This window comes from Sprattus sprattus, assembly GCF_963457725.1.
Source record: "Sprattus sprattus genome assembly, chromosome: 5".
Taxonomy (NCBI): domain Eukaryota; kingdom Metazoa; phylum Chordata; class Actinopteri; order Clupeiformes; family Clupeidae; genus Sprattus; species Sprattus sprattus.
Window position 1 is genome coordinate 22,671,011 of NC_137924.1, and position 17,892 is coordinate 22,688,902.

Genomic DNA, 17,892 nt, shown 5'->3' on the forward strand with positions numbered 1-17,892 from the left:
TTGAAGAGTGTAACTTTACAGACCTGACTCTTCAAATGTCACCACCTTGCCCCATGTTTGTGGGCGCTATTGTAGCTGAATCAGCAGGTGCCATGTTTGATAGAGAGAGAAAAAAACCTTTCCCATAAAATCCCCCAACAGAAGAGAGCCCATACCAGAGTCTTTGGTTATTGAGGACTGCACTGAGTGTAGTGAGAGGAATAGGCCTTGTACTGTGCTATAGATTGTTTAAGCCTGACCTAGATTGCAAAACCTGTCATAATCCCAAGCAAGAAAACATACATTTTCATTTCAATGACATTATCTTGGTGATCGATCATTTCCATATTTGAATGATCTTCCAACCTGAACATCCAGCACAAATACAAAAAAAAAAAAACGTCACATGGCTGCATTTAGGCATTTCACAGTCGAAACTTGCATGTGTTTCCCATGCTGTGTACCCAGACACATGGCAATTAATGGCTGAAACAAGCAAGGGCCAAACATGCAACATCTTTGGCAGGAAATACCTGCAGAGGAACTTCAGTCGCATGTCTCCTCTCATGTCCTGCCAGCATGTCTGCCAGAAGCAGCACCTGTCATCAGAGCTGTTATACCCACCATCATGCTCTAACATGGATGGGAGCTGTGGTTGGTTGGTTGTTTGTGCCAGTGCAGGAGTATTTCCTCTTGCTCAAACAGTCCCAATAGGATTTATGACGGTTCATGACCAATCAGAGCAGGTGACAGCTGGGTGTTTTAACGGCGGGCATTCAACATGACTCATCGTGACAGTGTGAGCATTCCAGTCTGTGGAGATGTTTCGTTTGATCACACGCTTGCTTGTTTTTCGTACATGTGTCATGCCAAAGAATGAATGATAACCGGGGATCACTGAATGAAGTTGAACATCAGGTTCTCAGTTTGTAAAAGCAAAAAACCATACAACCACAGCTCAACATTTGGGTTTGGATTCAAATAATAAAACGTCTCACCCAAGGCAAGACTGAAAAACAGACAATATGTGCACGCTCCTAACCTTGACACAGCAGAATTAGCAAAACATTGCCTTATCAGCTAAACAACCTGAAAACCTAAAATGTTCCCACAAAGCCACACATCTGAAAATACTCCACATCTGAAAGTGTAATTCCTGTGGAACCATTTGATGCATTAGTCATTAATGCATTAGTCATCAGAGTAAATGAGCATTTAAAGAGGCACTTCCTTCTAATTATGTCCTCGACCCACAAAAGCTTTAATGAAAAATAGCCACATAAATAGTTGTAGGGTAGTTGTGGCACAAGAAATAAAAGGTGTTTATCTCAAGTCTTCTTTCTAAAGACACAGAGACATATATTCTATGGATATTTTATTATATGTCCTTATTTTAATAACACCTTCCTTCAAAGTGTATTTTATAAAGGGTTTTTAAGCGGGCAAATTTCTCTGAGAATGTATCCCTTTTAGATTCCCCATAAGTATAACTTGATTACATCACTGACTGCAATAGATTTATATTTTTGCTCAACTCCATGAATTCTTCCTGTGTCTAAAATTACTCCCTAACTTCAGCAGCTGGCTTACGCTCCTGAATGCTCATTTGTCCGTGAGTTAGAATCACAAGTTAGACTCCTATCTGTGCCTTGTTGTGCAGTTTAACACCACACACCTTAGGGGATACGACTGGCATCACACTCGCTCGCATGGGAGAGGGAGAATGGCTCCCTTCCTCACCGCCAACTGCAGAAACTCAGCTGTAAACAAGGTGCCTTTAAGCCCCAGTGGACTCAAACGAAATAGAGGGTTCATCTGTTTGCTTTGTGCTTACTTGGACTAACTGGTAGCTTGTAGTGTAGAGGAGAGAGAGCAACTTCGCACACATCAGAGACTTGTGCAGGCCTACCTAGAAAGAACTAGTTCAAGGAACTGACTTTTTATTGACATAATGAATGTGGTAAAATTGAATCTGCAATATACAGATTCACAGTACAGTACAATACAGTACAGTACAGTACTTGATCAAACTCAATCAACACCCTTATTACCCCCATATATCCTACTCTGTTAGTATTTTAACACTTGTTTAAAGTGAAGGTTTTCAGCATACTACCCAGGCTGACATATGATATGCAGCACAGTACGTAGCCGAGATGCTCAGTAAGTGTTTGTATGACAGCTTGATGAATGAGGTGTTTTCACTGGTGAAATGACCCTGGGAACCTTACTGCCAAACCAGGCATCATTCATCATCATCCAACACCACCACTGACCAAAAGGTTTATCATGCCCAAAATACAAATAGCCTCCATCTCCCCTCTCTTTCTCTGTATCTCCCTTTGTAGCTCAATATAAGCAAATCAGATTTTGTATAAAGTGACATGAAGGTCTTGTCAGGTAAACATGAAATAGTCTTGAAACACTGGTAACAAAGTAGAAAAAAAATCTCGGCTGACTGTTCTCTGGGTTAAAAGAACAAGAGCACCCTTTGAAACACAGCCAGATGCAGAAGAGTATCTTAGGTAAGCAATATGATATTTCAGGTTGCGAGGAAAAGGCCACTGAATAGCGCGTTCTCCCATTGAAGGAAAAAAAATGCAAATCTCCTATGACCGAAACTTGTTGAACCTGATTTTCAAAGTAAAGTGGGCCGAACTTGTGTGTGTGTGTGTGTGTGTGTCAGCAAGGTAACAACCACAAGTTGCTTCTTGTGGCTCATCTGACTGCGCAACAACCACAACACAGAATAGTTAGAATGTGTCTGGGATTTAACCAGGTTGATGCATTGCTTTCATGTCATGTTTTCTGGGGTTAACACCGAACAGTTGCAAGACTGTAAATTAATATGGCCTATACTTTTTGTAATGGCATATTACACCCAGTCCAAATAGCAGACAGGCTTGCACATCGGTCTAAACGGTGTTTCAGTTTTGCACATAAGATTTTACAGGACAGACAACGACAACTGAATCCTGAGACCTCTGAAGACTCAGCAGTGTTGTGAGGAAACCAATGACCCACATCAGACAGAGGGCCCTCCCCTCTTTTCAGGACCCATATGGAGGCTAACGGTGCCTTCAGCTCACTCTGTCACTTGCCAAAACCAGTCAGGTCAGATCATGATCAGAATCTGGCTAATTGAAATCCTACACGCACACACACTTTAATTCCGCGGTATGCTTTTGAAGTGCTTCAAGTCAAGCTGGATAATTTTTTAATCCCCTTTTTGGCCACTTGGCGCATTTGAAGATCCAAAGGATCAGACACGTAGCTCAATGTACGACACGGGATAGGCTGCTGAGAATACACAACCAGCAGCTAGAAGCCCCAGTCCTCAGAGAGTGCATGAGGTATTGTTCATCAGCAGTATCAAGCAGGTCATATCCAAAATGCCTGCACTTTAAACTCTTGTCATGAGCTATGTACCGACTAATTTAAGACACACGGCCAATAATGGAAAACAAACATAGATTGGAAATAACAGTCTAGATATAATTTGTTCCGTTCAGTTAGCACTGGGGGTATAGAGTATGTTCAATAATAACTGAATGGGACTTCAATTATGACGAGTTTGTTGGCTTATGTGTCCTGTATCACCAACAACACCTTCACTGAGCTTACTCTATCAGCCCTCAACTTAACTCCATGGCAGTTTTTTAGTGATAGCATGTGGCTGCTTTTCAAAAGCACAATTTATTTAGCTTGCATGATGGCTTCTGAAGGGAGGGCACAGCGAACATTTTGCACTGACTTGAAGGATGGTGTCCGTGTTAGCAGTTAGCAGAGGGCTTCGGTCAAAACACAGCAGATTCTGTCATCTCAGCTGTCAAACCATACTTGAGTCAGTGTAGACCTGGAAAGAGAGCTTCCACCACTGTTCCATCTCTCAACTTCCTGTCTTACTTTGCCTTAACTTCCCTGATCTCATATCAATGATCCAGTGCTGTAGCCATTTTTCTCCTCTCCTTTCACTCAATGTGACTGCTTGATCCCTCTGAGACACTGTAGGGGAAACATCAAGGGCCTCCTGACGAGGGGTCTTTGCACCCCTGAGCTTGATGCACACGTTTTGTTGTCTTTAGGCTTAATGTTTTAGGAAAGGGCTCAGAGCAACAGCTGACCCTTTCCACAGGGAGTTCCCGCTATCTCCTATTGTTCACTTGCTCAGGGGTTAAATCCCTCTTTGAGAAATAAGAATCAGGGGGGGAGGGGGACAGAGCAAACAGGGGATGAAATGTCCCACTGGCAGCTGTGGAGAATTTGGAGTTGGAGAGGGAGTGGGAGTGGTTGGACCCAATCCCCTTGAACTTAGGGGCGACTGGAGCTGTGACATGGTGAAAAGGCAAAAGGGAGCTAATTGGGATTTTGGAGGCAGCGGATTTACTTTCTGCCTTTTGTCTTTGTGGCAGGGATAGAGCGAACCTCACAACTCTCTCACAAAGCCTTTTCATGGTGCAATCACAGACAGATGAGTTAAAGACTTTAATTAGGTCTAAGAGCCTTAGGGCACTCCAAGGGAACTGAGCATTTTATGATTTAATTTTGTACTCCCAACTGTTTCCGTACACATCTCCATGGTGCTGTGTGGGTTTGAAGAAAGCTGGAAGGTGGGTGGAACAGGGCTAAAGATTCAGAAGATCCAGAAGTGATCTGCATGCAGAGGTTTTTTTGAGATTGTAGAGTGACACTTGGTAGAAGTATACTAACTGACATAGATCTCAAAATATCAAACTAAATCTCACTTCAGATAAGCAGTGAAGTGATTTGAGAAGTTCTCCATTACAATGTTGGAGCCTTAACACACACACACACACACACACACACACACACACACACACACACACACATGCACGCACACACACACACACACATGCACACAAGTGATTAAAGCGTGTCCTGTGTAATTCAAATCAAAGCCTGCCTCCTCCACACCCCCATATGCAATGACTAAGTGTGAATGATGATCCCAAGAAAAGTACTTCCATAAGTTACAAAGACAGTATGACGTATGTCTCACCATCTATCAGTGGTTTCTAGATTTTATTATGCCTGGCTTATTAGCATACTGTTTTTTTATAAAGGCTGCGGGTGGCATCAACATCAGGAGCAAGATCAGAGTAGGGTGTAGAGTGGAAATGGCAGGTTGCAGCAGCTATGAATACAAATGTACATATCGTCCAAACAGGAGTACATAAACTGGCCTGATCATGCCATGACTGAGCAGAAAGAATAATGAATCTTTCAAACTGGCACAAGGAGTAGAGGAACGATGATTCATTTCTTTGCAGGAATGTGAGATACAATAACAGGCTGATCTTTTTTCTCTTCCAAACTCTCCTCAGCTGAAGGAGGAGAAATGCACGATTGGACACGGAGCATGAAGCTTTAGAGATACACTACAACATCAAAGTAAGGGAGGACAGCGCTCTCATTTTGAGGAGAATGACCATGTAACCTGAGGAAAATTGGGTCAATCGATGCTCATTGAGAGAAAATAGCTGTGGGCATTCAATTGAGGCTGGCTTTAGAAGACTGCATTCCCCACAATTTCATACTTGTCTTTAGGTAATTTTGAACATAATTTGAAACAGTCCCTCGTTCCCTTTGTGCAGACTCATTTTTTTAATATTCTGGTTTTTCAAAGATACATCATTGGACCGTCAAAACGGGCCAAAAACGGATAAAAAAAGCCTACAAGCTAAGTTGCATGGCATACGAGACAGATTGCAACTAAAACTACTGGAATGCATCAGAAGATATTTGATGATCCATGACCTTTAATGCTATGGTGATACCAAACCAAAGGTTTCAGATATTCCCCTCACCATGCACCAGGAACATGAATAATCCATCACGCTACCATCTATGGGCTGAGAGAGCTGAACTTCAAAGGGAATGTTCAAACGCCGTGGTCTCCGGAGAGACACAGTGGAAGATTTGGTAGCTCATACTGCCTACCACTTCAGACATCCTTAGAGGGGCTCATAAAACGAAATAAATAAATATATTGCTATGGGGTGGGGATGGGGGGGGGGGGGGGGGGGGGGGGGGGAGTACTAATGGGGGTTAAAATGGAGGTCACAGCCTTGTTCCTAGTGGTAGTTTTTCTCCAATGCTGGCAGGAGAGAACGTAGATCTTTCAAACTGGCGGATTACTGTGTGTATCTAGACCCTTCCAAGCAGTGGGGAAACATCAAGTTCAAAGTGTTCCTGTAATAAAGGAATCAGCAGTTTATGTATTCCTTTGTATGCTTTGATCTTGATGTTTTTAGGCCAACGGCCCTGTGTACTGATTTTTTTTTTACAGTTATATGGATTATATTAGGTTAGGAACTGTTACTATTTTTAGGTCTTCCGTGTGTGTAATATATAAATTAACTTGATATTTACAGACAGAGAATGGCAGGGGTCCCACAATGGGGAGCGAGGAAATGCTCAGCATCAAATCAAAGACATCTGCTCAGTAAACCAGAACAAGGTCAGCTGATTAAAATCACATTCCCATACAGACAGTAGAACCTACATAACACCCAACGTAAAATTGAGCCTACAGATTTGAAATCTTCAAAGAAACGCAACAAAAACGCATCCATGGACACACCACTGACGAGAGACCTATTGCCAGGAGCATCAAGGCGCTGTCTATAGGCAAAGATCCTTTCGTGGCCAACCATGCAGTTAATTCGAAGAACAAACTTCACTGAATAATTGAAAAAGAGCATGAGTAATGCATTGATGGGAGAGCAGAGGTCCACTCATCATAATGCACCGATCCATCGGAACATGTAAAAGCACCAAAGAGAATGTCACACATCAAAGGCCACTGCCCTCATCCGCAGTGAAGGAGGCATAGAAAAAGCCTCGAATGGGGTCAGATTGGCAAACATGACTCTGACACGCTGGGCTTGAGCTGAAAGGGCTCTTCAGGAAATGGAGAGCGCCATGCAGGGGATGGCTGCCCCCTCTGGCTACTGGGGCAGACCTCTCCGTGGTGCCTTCACCGCGCTCCAGCACCCATCCCCCCACGTCTGCGACACACAGCCTGCATACGGCGTGCCATGCTCCACGCTCCTCAGCCTTCCCCCCATTAGATGGTGGGATTTCCTGTGGAACCCTTATAATGTTTATGAGAGAGACAGAGAGAGAGAGAGAGAGAGAACCCCCTGTCCCACATAAGTCATATTTAATGTTTAATATTAACAATTAACCTGTTATATGTTTATATCCTATGTAACCATCTATAGCTTATTGTTTGTTTTATTTATTTATGTTAATTTAAATTGTACATTTTGTGTAATATGCTTTCGCAATGTTGGATTGTATGCAGTCATGCCAATAAAGCCATTTGAATTTAAATTTAAGAGAGAGAGAGAGAGAGAGAGAGAGAGAGAGAGAGAGAGAGAGAGAGAGAGAGATACTGGACCTGAAGAGTTCTGCGCTTGAATCAATCAATGAAAATGAAATGAAATGAAATGTACGAAAATTGACACAAAGGTTTTGATGTCACTGTATGGCTGCTTCTTTGCTACTGTGCGGCAAACAAAAGGCTTCAGAGAGAGAGAGAGAGAGGTCCTTCACCTTGGTGGTGATTAGGAAGAAATATGTTCCACTTCATCATTACTGTTGGGGTCAGGAAACAGACTAATGGCATGTTCCACAGAGATTGCATGTGTGCACTGTGCACTTTTTAAAATACTACCACTTCAAAAGCAGCTCTTTGACCTGGCTTGAACTGGTTGAGCATACAAGCAAGGTTCAATATTGCCATAGGAAAAAGTGTGTTTTGCACTGTATTAAACCCTCAAGTAAGTTTATCTTAAGATAAAGCAGAATAACACAAAATTATACTTTGAGCATTTGATCTTGACATTTTCTCTTTGCATTTCGATCTGAAAAGGAATAAATTACATTTACCACACGAGACAGATACATACAGAAATCTGTTTTGACATTGAGCTTGGATGGACAAAGACAAAAGAAAGACAACAGACGCGTCCCTCCAACCCAACCCACGCCACACAGAGAGCATTTAACGTTAAACAGGCCTCATTTGTCAACAGCTTGCATGGGATGGCTGCTGGTGTGTGGACATGTGCAAGGATACACCACGTGACCCATCAACACACTAGAGGGCCTTCATCAGAAGGGAATGGCCACACCTGGAAGAACCCAGCTCTACTCACACGATACATTCCTTCTACCTGCATCATACCTCAGCGTAATGACCCTTATGCCTACCCACAGAAAGCACTTAAGGCCACCCCTATGCTTGCTGCAATGTGTCCCAATGCATCCACATCCTTATCATTATCAGGGCTCAAATGACACACTCCCATCTCCATCTCGGCCCCATCTAGCACGCTGCAGGTGGGACCCGCGGCTGTTCATGTCATTTGAGGTTGTGCGTAGTTTGTTAAGGCGGCCATTTTCCACTGGCTACCCCTGCGGAATGTTTCCATACTGATGAAGAGAGATGGAGCCTCGGGTCTCCAAACCATGGGTTCATTTTTCAAATCAGACGGCTCAGGGGGCTAATCAATGATTTTCCACGCTATGGCACGGTGCACCTTCAGTTATTATGCACAGGCCCACGTCATTATGGATAACCTGTTATAGCATCACATCAGTCAACATAAACCACAAAAACACCATGGAGACAAAAGCTTTGTGGGTACACAATAGCATGCAAATCATATTCACTCCATTGTTACATGCAAGAAATGAACCATGGTACAAAAACAATGTGGTGCACCTCAGGGAAAAAAAACAACGAATGTAGGACCAGAGCAGGTTATTCTGGGAGAGTAATACCGTTGTTAAAATTTAAATTAAAATTGTTGGTTATCTTTCCTCCTACGACACAAAGTGAGTTCCTCAGTAGGCTGAAAACTCCCCCTGCTTCGTGAAGTTCCGGGGTCCTTTGAAATGTTCTTGCAAGTGAGACTCTCTCTCGCGCGCTCTCTATCGCTCTCTCTCTCTCTCTCTCTCTTTCTCTCTCTGTCTCTCTCCCCCGCACTCCTCAAACAAACAGGGCCCCTGAGACTTCACGCATGTTATGGCCACGCGTGGGCACTGAGCACTCTGGACAGCCTGCCTGCATTACAGTTTAGAGAGGAGGAACATCCTTTCAGTGCTCCCATGATCAGCTTCCAGCTCCTATTGTCAAGCTGATCGCCCATCTTCCCTTTCCACAGAAGCTCTGGTGCATTCAAACGACTTCAAAATCAGGCAGGCAACCTTTAGGTTGGAAACTACCATGCGCTGAGCTCTTTTGTATATTTACAGAATATGCTGTGAAGTCCAGATTCTAATTCCTTGGTGTTATTGATTCAGGTCTTCATTTGTTTTTACACTTTTTTCATGTTTTCCGCATTGAGTTTGAACTAAACTAACCTTTGCATTGGGTATGGCGTAGGCAATGGCCCACCAAAAAAAAGAAACAGCACCAAACTGAAAATACAACAAAGTGCTGAATTAAGGGGCAGGAGACTGTCCAAAAACTTCTCTTCTAAAAATGGCCTTTGTCACCACAGCCTGGGCTTTTCAGCCCCTGCTCATACACGCACAGGAAGCGAGTGTTTTCTCCAAGACTAGTTATTTTGCCCTCTCCGAGGCAAGCGGTCCCCCTCTCTCTCTTAGATCACATATCAAAGACAGCTCAGCTCATGGGTAACTCCAGCGCCATGGCTTTCCTCACGCGGTAGAGCTTAAATTTTTCACGCTTCTCTCTCGGCCTGGGATGCCTATAGTAAATGGATAGCAGGCTTCGATTCCACCCACACAGCCCAGTAACCACAGAAGGGGGAAAATCAGGCCGAAAAGTTGCAGCACATTGTTGAGTGAAAACCTCAGGTTAAATGCAATGGCCGCAACAATTTGGAGAATTGCTATAGATTCAGTGACTATTATAGTGTTGGGGATAGCTTGTTTTTACCCAAAATGTTTACTTTAATGTAAAAAAAATGATTCTAGTCACTTTGCCTGTTCTTGCATTTGTGTTCACTTTATCAGTGACGACAGTGAAATGATGAGTTCTAGACAAAGGGTGGAATAGGGACAAGCTCATCTACTCTACCAGTTATTAAACAGCGTCATCAACAACCTGACAAGCTTTAGTATGACACAGTTCTACTGACGATGATACCTCGGAAATCTGTCTCATAACTTAACTGATTATGGTATTACTGAAAGGGGGCTATCTGAGCATCTGAGCCACTATAGCAGATCTGTGACCTTGGCACCCAAGTATTCTACGCCTCAAAAAACAGCCCCTCCGCAAAACAATTGCCGAGTATCATACGACAAGCCATCACACAAAGCGTACTACACCATGGGGTTACACCCACCATGAAATCGTGGGCATATTTCTATGATGAAGAATATGCTGTTTATGAATAATGACCATGCACCTGCTTGTCCATGCAACCCAATTGGTAGACTTAGGTTACCCTTTCCTCCAGAGATTAGTTCCATATAATAATATCGAAATGCGTGAAATTGAACATTCATACATGGCACAGTGCATACATATTTAGCATATTCTGACAAGGGGGTTGTGCCATATGTGCTTCAAGATTTCAACCTCATGCAATACAAAAATGGAGCAAAATTATCAAAAACAGGTTCAAGCTGAAAACTTGTGGGATTATGTTCAAGGGCTGGCACAGAGGAGCACAGCAGTCAAGCATGGACTTCTTTTGTCCTGGACATGAACCATCAGTTAATGTCAAATGTCACAGCCACCTCACATTTTATCACCGCTTCCCACTATTTGAAAATAATAAAATATATATATTAAGCAACGCCAACCCAAGTACACCTGCATTTCTGAAATTATTTTAGTTTTATTGAATTCATTTCGGTTAGATGTTGGGGTCAAAGTGGGTCAAGCAGGTACAATACTCCACTGTACAGAACACAAACCGCACAAACTGTAAAATGCAGCTGCCTTTTTTTTGTTATTTAGGGTTAGATTTGCTGAGTAATTCCTACCTGTCCTCTGATAACACTTGTTGTTTTGATAACAAATAACACTGGCAATTAGTAGTACGCATTGGCTTTTAAAATGTAGACAAAAGTGTAACACTTCAGCTACAGAAACAGGACGGGAGTAGTGTGCTTACCAGGAATTCGCTTTGATGTCAAAGTTCGGAAAGAGGATGTTTTTTTCTCGTAGCCTATTCCATAGTTCAGAAGCGAATATCCCTAACACCGTTCTGTGCGATTGTTGTCGTCTACACACCGGCCCCCTTCACTGGTCTTCAGAGAAGAATTAATTTCGCCCGACGGCTGCTTGGGAAGAGTCGCAGCTCTGGTCCTATCAGAGGTCGTGGTAGGCGTGCTCATTAGGCGCTGGGGATGTCCCAATAGGCTACACATCTCAGGAACTGGCTTGGAAATATGAGAGGATACGCACCTCGACTTAATATTTCCTAATCTAAACCCCAATTAATCGATACCTTCACTCTTCATAAAATGTGTATTATTTAGTTCTGTTTCTGTTTTCAGCTCCAGTTCTGGTTGAATATCCCCAACACTCCCATTGTATATGCTGCGTTATGTTAATTTACATTTCTTGAATTGTAAGATATTGCGACCTTAGTTCTAATAGAACAAATACATTTGTAAAGTATGTTTAGTCTACCTAAACGTTTAAATGAAATCCATTGCCAGAGATTTTAGTCTTTCAATCTCATAACGCATCGCCCTCTGCTGGGCAGGGAATCATGGGTATGAGGTGTATATTGAGAGAAATGTAACATTCTGGTGGTATTTTTATTTAGAAAAAAATGACTGCATTGAATTCAAGAGGGTTCCTTTAATTAATATATCATTCTCTATGCAAGATGTGGCACAACATGGCATAATGTTTTTGTTTGTTTGTTTTTGTTTTGTTTTGTATAATGGTGTACCGTGGGCCACTGTGACTCTTCCATACGCGAATGGTTGGCCTGAACAATGGAGAACTCTGAAGAACACCACTTAAATGTTATAATGAAAATTGGGTAACAAATCATTCTGTGACATTTGAGAGAGCACATACAGAGATTCATGCAGGCATACAGTACCTCTGGTGAAAAACCAGATTTGTTTTTTGCAAAAATATTAATTGTCTGCAGAACACCAGTCTGGATTGAGTAGAGGCATGTGATAACATCTCTCAATATGTAAAAATTCCTTTTACTCCATGGCCTTTTGTACACATTAAACAAATACATAAATCTGCCAAAGCCAATGGAGAAAAAATACTGTATACAGATAAGTGCTTTATGGAACTTTAGCCAGTTCACAATTCAATACAGAATGTGTGTTTCAGTGATTGCAGTCAGGGAGCTATGCTTTTTTGTCCAAGCACTGATGGAATAATAACTGTTAGACTCAGAGGACACACACATATATCTCCATCTTGACTGGTTGACTATTAATTGAAAACATGCCATTGGTGCAGAGAGCAAAGGCTGATATAGTCTGTGGCCTATAATAATATAACGGTTACATTCGTAAATATATGACGCACAGATGTCAGTGCAATATTATACTCTAAAAGTGGTTTGTGGATTTATGAAATGCATGTGAGGGGGTTCATCAAACCTTTGTTTGTCTGTTTGAGAACTGTAGGTTGTCTGGGCGCATACACGTTTTCTCAGGAAGATAAAAAGGTATTTAAATCAGTGGAAATGACTACCCCCGGATGTGATTTCTCAGTCACAGAATGTAATATCAGGATAATTATTTCTCTTGTGTTCTCAGGAGGCACAGTAGGCTACATGCACACACAATCTTTTTGAACAGAGAGGAAAATACAATTTAAATTTCCTCAACCTGGCGATTGGCATGTTGTGAGGCATCTCAGGTAATGTAGTTACATTCAGAGAACACATTTCCAAAGCTGAGTTGGTGAACTAACATAACATTTTTGTTTATTATCATTCATTAGTCTCACTCATCTTGAAGGCCATTATGAAAGAAACAGCTTAAGTTTTGTCATGTCTTAACTGCCTGTTTTTGATACCTGATGTGTTCCTCCAAATATGTACTCATGACAATGAAAATTAGGATTTAAATGTTGAAGGTTAAAAAACTATTTGGATTTGTTGTAGGTTAATATACCACAAACTGGCCTTTACCAGCGTCATGACTGTTAACTTTAAAGAACATGTTCGACTGAGGTCCTGCAAAAAGGAAACTTTTCATCTTATCGGTCACCAGGAGCCTATACACACTATTCCACGCTGGTGGAGAATATGTATGAAGGATCACTCTGACCAAAGAAAATTAAATGGAAAAAAAAAGAATAAAAGCTGGTTCTGAATTGTGTGCCCCTTTAGTTAAGGTTTTGTTGTGATTGTTGCAGCCAAAAGTGCAAAAAGTGCAGTTAGTGCAATTGAGTATAATGCAGAAATTCTATGACTGTGGAAATGTTGCGGTAAGTAGAAAAAATTGCAAAATGCAATTGCCACTGCGGGAAATCCTCGAATTTGTGTGAATTTGAATCCTTTTGATTCCATCTCTCTTAATTAAAAGTCATTTTGATATAATTAAATTTAGTATATATAATTCCATTTCCATCCACTAAATCATATTAATGTATCATCTTTTTCTTGTGCACTCCTGCCCACATATCGTGGACATCCTTATTTGAACTCCTCGGACGCTCCCCTGAAAAATATATTTGTAGAAAATTCATATATGGCTGAACTGCATTTGAAGTGGGCATCTTAAAAAACAACAGTCACCGTCCCATAATTATCCTTCTTCTCCAAAGTGTTGTGTTACTTGTAATGGTGGACACAGGAGAGTGGTGAGCCCAGCTAGGAGATAAGGATAATTTCCACATCACTTTATAAGAGACACTGGTTCCAGAGGACAGACAGACAGGATGACAGGAGAGGAGACGCGCGATGAGAGAAGAGTTGAGGAAAGGAGAGTTGAAGAAAGGGAGAAGAACAAGAGGAGGATGCTCCATCTTAGGGTGGGGTTGTGCTGTGTGCCCAAAATGAACTACCTTGCTAACTATGTTGACCTGGTTATTTCATAAGGTGCGGGTGTGCACAGACAATAGCACAAGGCAAGGAGCTAAATAAATGTGTGTGGATGACTCGATCATAAAGGAGAAGTCATGGTACACATTCAGAAAGACACACATACAAAAACTAGAACATGGACATAGGAGCATGGTATGTTATAATTTTCTTCATCGCTCAAACTCTTCCAGAAGATAAAGAATTAGTGGTGATGATTAAATACCAATCAATTTCTGATGGCAAATTATTCTGAACTTTTTCGCATCATGACGACGTACGTGGTCACATTGATTCCTAGCGTACAAGCATGATGCAGGACATAAACAGATGGCTTCTGCTCATGTAGGTGGAATCAACTGGAAGAATTCACCATCCCCTTTAACAACAAGACAGAAAGGCATTGACATGTCTATTAGACCCCATTATCTCTGCACTATAATAACTTGCTCATTACACCTCATCCCACAGGCCAATTCCATTGCTTCTTAACATGCTTGTTACAACTTGATTGGTTTCCTTTTCCAAGACATGATACTTTCCCCAGTTTAGACAACCCGATCATTCAATTCAATGGCATGTGCAGTACAGGTTTTCACAGATGTAGTTTTAACTTAAATGCCTTCATAGACATACTATAAATTCAAACATATACAACTTATTACCCAAGTGTGACAGTAAGGTATACAAATGTGATGATGTCTTTAGCGTGTAAGTTATTTTTGATCATTGTTAATCTGTCTGTTGCCGGTGGGGGAAAACAGATACCAGGAATGCACTGTGATAAGACAGTGCTTTACAAAATGAAAATGTATGAATGTTGATCAAAAGATGACAAATTCCTTTTGCAGGTTTGACCTCAATATTATTATTTTTCAGTTGATCATTTGTATTGGTTTCCGTCGCACTCAGATTTGAGTGTTCTTAAATTAATTATACCTGCAACTGTTATGGTGAAGTGTGTACTAGATATAGTTTTTATTTGAAGTGATAGGGCTTGACAGTTACCTCACAGTTACCTCTGATTGACAGATCTCAGAAATGCCTGAATTGATTATAAAACATCCTAGACTTTGGCTAATTTGATCTCATTTCATTGACTGGTTACACAATGGTCCATCTCTAGCCCTTTGCAGCATTCACATCCCAGCAGTCTTTGCAATTTGATGATTTTGGTGCCATAAAGAAAAATACAATTTGTAAGGAAATAATTGTGTGTGTTAGTAATACTTGGAAAAGCAAGGCAACAAGCAACTTTTTGCCATAACACAATACAGTTTCTTCACACAACAGCAAATATGCCAGGGATAATGTATAGTCCGGCGTTCATTATTGAAAAATAAATCCCGACGGGATGAACAGGACACCGAGGCGCAGCTCATGCAATGATTAATAATCAGTTAGAGTTTCTTAATTAATCAAGTTGATGCAATAAAAAAATCTATGCAAACTGAGATTTTAAGTTAAGACAGTGGGTCATGTTGTACAGTGTGGTCAGAATGAGCTTAGACCCCTATCATTCACCTCACTTTGAAAGCATTGCTTTAGTCATCAAAACTAAACGAGGATCAAAAATACATTCTATAATTGACAATATTAGTTTAAATATTAATGAATTGAAATTTCTCTCTTTTTTAATAGAGACTACAAATCAAAGGACAGTCATCCCGCCGCTAAAAGCAAGATGCCACCGAGCTGCCAGACATATGGCTCCTGTTTGTTTTTATCAGTAGAGGGCCTGCCAGTCACTCCGGACAATGGCAACACTGAGCAGGACACGGACGAGGACAGAGGCCCATTCATGCGGCGGGCGCATCAACAATATAGACAAGCCCAGCCAAACCCAGAGCTCCAGCCCTCCTCCCACTTAAAGCCAAATGCCTAAGTGCATTTTTCGGCATGTTAGTGGATAGGTGTAACATGGGCTTATCAGGGAAGAGGGTTTTCCTCACCCATCCCATCCCATCCCATCTCCCCTCCTCTTCTCTTTTTTCTGCGGCGTTCCTTTGATCTCGGCCCAAGAGAGTGACACCGAAGAGCAGACAGACATACCGACTGCTGTCTGCGGAGCATCACACCTGATGAGCCTGAGATGACTGAAACTATGTGGTTATTGACAACCATAATAGAGCGCAAACAGCAGTCCAGCCTGAAGGTACCTGTGAGTGTTACATCGTACATGTGTGCATAATGTGAGCATGTTGACAAAGGATGCAAACTCTCTTTTTCTCAAAATGTATTCTCTCTCTCTCTCTCTCTCTCTCTCTCTCCCTCTCTCTCTCTGTATTTCTGTGTGTGTTTGTCTGCCTGACTGTTATGTCTGTGTTTCCTGGCTCATGTTCAACATTTAATAGTTGAAACTCACTACATGCCTGGCAAAAACCCCAGTCTCCCATTTCCTCTCTCTGATTCATAAAGCATTTGTGCATTATGAAGAGTTAATGTTGCAGTGTTGAGGGATTATAATATAATCACTGTATTGACAGATGTTTACTGCAATTAAACTGTTCCCTCGCAGGCCTCGAAGAGTCGTGCAGACATCCACATGCTGCAAGTGCTTCGGCAAACATTAAAGTGCATTGGGGAAAAAACACTGACAAGCTCGGTAAACTGAGAGTGGTATGAACCACCTGCCATGTGATCAGCATCAAAGGCAAGGTTGTACCACCTGCCAAATTCATCTGGGGGAGGTCTGTCTCTGTAAATTAGGGAGACATGTGGTTAGGGGGGGTGTGGGTAGAAGGAAAATTCCACTCATTGCATCCGTTATATTCACAAGCATTATGACTTCATGTCAACGGCCATCGTTCTCGGTGCCAGCATCCTCTTCATCAGTCTTTATATGTCAGAGAGTGGACTTTGGCCACATGGTGTGGTTCTGCTCAAGTTTTCCCCTGTAGAGAAAGGCAACCCTGAGCTCCTCCATGCCGGAGGCAGCTGCGTGCCTATGCAGGTTCATAATAACAGCAACTTTGACACATTGGAATGCCATTCACGAATCCTATGAATTACTCTGACCACCTCTGCCTAACAACATAATATCAAATAGACCGAAAAATTTGAATTGGTCTTATATTCTGTTAGTAGTTGAAATAATTACTACATGTCATGCAGTATGAGATAACTGTGTGTGTGTGTGTGTGTGTGTGTGTGTGTGTGTGTGTGTGTGTGTGTGTGTGTGTTGTTGTTGTTTTTCTGCCTGAATTGAGAGGAACATTCTGCCTGAATTGAGAGGAACATTTTTAAACCCTAAAACACTGATCCATGTTTTAATGATTTAAACATCATCATTCTTTATCCATATTATGAAGGATAGAAAAAAAATGCATTGAATTGCCAGGATCTTCCCAATTATTCTTTCAGCGGGATGCGCTGAATACCGACAGGTCATCATATTTAATTGTTGGTCTGGTGTTTTTGCCATATATCAACCCCTCCGGGCATTCTGCACCTGGAGAAGCCCTGCTGTACCTGTCACCATCTCGCAGGGTGAGTGGGTTTGCGTGGCATAGGCGGAGGCGAGCTGAATCAAAGGGCTCCGTTTGGAGGGCATGATGTTTGGGAGAGGCCGCTGGATACCCCGCTGCCTCGGGACCAGACTCGTCTGTCAGCGAGAGCCTTTTCAAGAGGAGCCGCCTGTTCAGCAGTCACGCCAGTCAGTCAGTCAGTCAGGCAGGCAGGCAGGCAGGCAGAATGAAAGGGATAGTCTGCCATGACCATCTGTGATTCAACGTTAAGAGAAGAATAACACTTTGGGCATGTTGCTGTTTTCCCTTTACTGGGGTGTGTTCTTCACACGCACGTTTTTGCACCTTTGCTTTTTCGTCAGTTTGCACCGGTCATACTCGCTCAAGCCTTTAGTGCAGTAGACTTTGGCAGATGCGTTGTT